Here is a 3,402-nt window from a genome sequence, read left to right as displayed (position 1 = left end):
AAAAAACAACACAGTTGAGCAGTTGCTTTGATTCATCTTTTTCTTATTGTGAAAAAATGGGAAAATGGTTACAACTCTTAATACCAAGTGAATTAAAATGCATTTTATTAACCCTGTAAGCAACATAAATGCGGTTCTTATCCATCCTGCCTTAGGTATAGAAGTTATGATTCTATTTGTGAATACCTGTCTGGTGGCTTGCTGTGTTTGGTTTGGGTTTTTTTCCTTTTTCTTTCTTTTTTTTTTTCCCTTCTCTCCTCCTTTTTTGTTCATTTTAGGGTTGATCTGAATAGGGGGTGAGTACCGATGTCTGTGAGTTAAGCAGCAGTTTTACTGGGCTATCTCAGCGAATGCTTGTTGCTGTTAATCGTGGGCTCTGTGGAAGTAACCTGACAAACAGTGGCGAGTTAAAAATTTAACACATGCAAGCTTCTTGATGGCAACAAGCTTATTTGAAAGCAGCCTATGAAACAGTGCTGGAACAGTGTCATTCAATGGAGTGCACTTAGTCTGAAATATGAAGGCCAAGAAAAAGCCAAGCTTCAGTATTAAATACCAGGATGGGTAAGAAATCACTGAACATGGATATTTGATATGTGATCCTTTGGACACCCTTAGAACTCTGTGATTCTGTTTGTACTAGAAGTTGAATGGGTTTTTAAATATTTTGCCCTCTTCTGCTCATGTGCTGGAGCCTCTGGTAACAGTGATTCACAGCAGTTGAGCATTTACATAGGAGAAAACTCTCCCAGACTTTGTCTTCCTTTAAAGTCCAAGAGAGGGTGGTTGCCTTGTGGTACTTTCATTTGCATTGGAGGCTGTCTTGCATAAGTTGTGCAGGAAATCTCTCTTCCCACTCAACCAAGTCTGCAGGGTGGAGGAGAAACTCAGCTGTTGTATTTCAGTCATGATTAACAGCATCTTAACTTGTTCTTCCGCAACTCTTTTTCTCCACTAGAGCTTGAACTGTGAGATGACTGAAGTGTTCACTGAGTTAGGTGGAGAGGAAACAGACTTCTGAAGAGTTTGTTCACGTGTGAGTAATTTCAGAATAACTCCCGAGCTCAGATCGTGTCAGTCAGGAATAAGAGTTGAATTAGTTGAATGTTAGAGCAATTGTTGCAGTTCCTATTATTATTTGTTTAGGATAATGTGAATATGTGGGTAAATCCTTGAACAGCTCTCCTGTTTTAAAGGTCAGCCACAACATAGACTGCTCTAAAGAAAAGCAGCTTCTAGCTTTGATTGTCCTTCCTGTTGCGGAGTTCAGTCTCAACTGCTGTGTAAAGTCCTGCACTTGCATACGTTGTGTGTGTTGGCTCAGATTCTAGGAACTATGAAAACAAATTACATGATAAGTGAAATGAAATATTGATTATTATATTGAGGTATCTTCGACTAGAATTTCACCTCCTTGCACATCAGCCCAAGCCATAGGTGACTTTTAAGATTTGTTTAATATGAATTGCAGCCTATTGGCTCTTGGTGCCCAACCTTAGTCAGCCCTGCCTGTTCTGGAAGTGCTCTGCTTGCCAGCAGAGAATACAGATGATAATGAAGTGCTAAAATATATATTGCTTTTTTAAATCTTATCATGTAGAAACCTATTGTCGAGTTCTGTTGTACCTGTCCAAAGGTTTGGCTTGAAGTCAGGAGGAAGATGTAAATGCAGTAAGCAAACTGTTTTTGTCCTGTTTCTGGTGCATTCTGCTGTTAGGATTGACATGTTTGACATTTCTGTAAAACCACACACAAAAAAAGCTGGAGGAGTAAATTTTCTTCTAAGAAAGTGAGTTACTGTGACTAGTTAATGGGTGTTCACCTGTATTGACACTTCTCAGTGTCGTTCAGTACCAGGACAAGAAGCAGTGGGCACACAGATAAAATTCCATAATAAAATCATAGAACTTTTTTTTTTACTGTGGTGTTGGTCAGACACCTGGGAAAAGGTCCGGAGAGGTTGAGGAGTCTGTCCTCGGATATATTCAAACCCCAGCTGGATGCAGGCCTGGCAGCTCTGGACACAGCAGTTGAGCCAGGCAATCCATAAAGGAATGTTCCAGCCTGGCTTAGTAAGGTATTTTTCTGCTCATTTTCCTACCTGCGTTATCTGTGACTAGTCTTTTTCCCTTTATAAGAACAGACAAATTTTATCATTGCAACTTGAGTCTGACTTTCAACTTTTTAACTTCTTATGAGTCTTGGATTTAAGTGTATTTAAAAGTTGTCTTTGGATTTGCAATGCTTTCAGAAATTAGAAAGCTGTTTTATTTTCAATTGGGTGATAAGTACATCTACATAACTTTTGTCAGAAGTGATTGATGAAAGTTCAAGGTGTTGCATTCTTGAGAAAGGTTGATGATGGAGACTCAGGTATCTCTGGAATTCCTCTAATTTATAAAGAATGCAAGATCCTGTTCCCTGAACACAGAGGGCATCAAATAGCTGAGAAGAGTCTTTTACTTGCAGCTGAAAGACCTTTTAACCAAGACTGTATTTAGATCAAAGAGCTCCCTTTCAGCTTTTTCTTAGGAGTGTACTCACAGGTATTCTGCTGTCTGGTTTAACTGCTCCCTCTCCTTGCCCGTGCACATACTCATCTCCTTTCTTTCCTCTCCTTTTCTATTCAGGGCAAATAGCAGCATATTTTGAAGTGTTTTTGCATATTACTTTGCTTTGGATAATAACATGTGCCTCTGTTCCAGTGTGGAGCCTAGTGTTTATGAGGAAGCTTAACCTTTTGGACTCTCTTAAAACAAATGCAGCAGTCATGCACACCAGCTTATTCCACCCTGTAACAGTAAATTAAAATAGCTTCTTTTCTGTACATCCTTATCTATGTTCTTGTCCCACTGACTCCCAGGGTTGTGTTAACATTGCTGCAATAGCCTGACTTAGATTTGAAAAACAAAAGATGAAGCTTTCTTCAGTTTTATCAGAAGCTGAAGTGAACTTTATGCTGGCTCCATGATTTCTGTGGAGAGATTACAGAGTACATCAACTTCTGTATCGTAATACCCAAGAGTACAAGGAAATACAGCAGGTATTGGTACACTTAAAAGTTCTGCAGTATCTCAAAGAAATTCAATATCGAGTTTTGTTGTGATGTGTTCTCATCGTGGCTTCAAGAAAAGTGGGATATTTATATATTAGAAACAGGCAATTTTCTCTGATAGCTGATTTTAAAAATAAGTGTTAGCAATAAATTTAAACTATAGTAACAAGGGAAAAAAGGAAATGCCTATTTCTACTTCTTCCTCTAACAAATAGGACAGCAAGACTCTGCAGACAAAAGCACAGGAGTGAGTTTTGCTCTAGAGAAACAGGTTTGGCTGTATTAAATAAATCAATTTATTTTTATTATATTTTATGGAAGCCGGCTTAAACACTGTAAAGCATAAT

Source organism: Excalfactoria chinensis, chromosome 10 (genome assembly GCF_039878825.1).
Source record: "Excalfactoria chinensis isolate bCotChi1 chromosome 10, bCotChi1.hap2, whole genome shotgun sequence".
Lineage (NCBI taxonomy): Eukaryota > Metazoa > Chordata > Aves > Galliformes > Phasianidae > Excalfactoria > Excalfactoria chinensis.
This window is presented reverse-complemented; position numbering follows the sequence as displayed.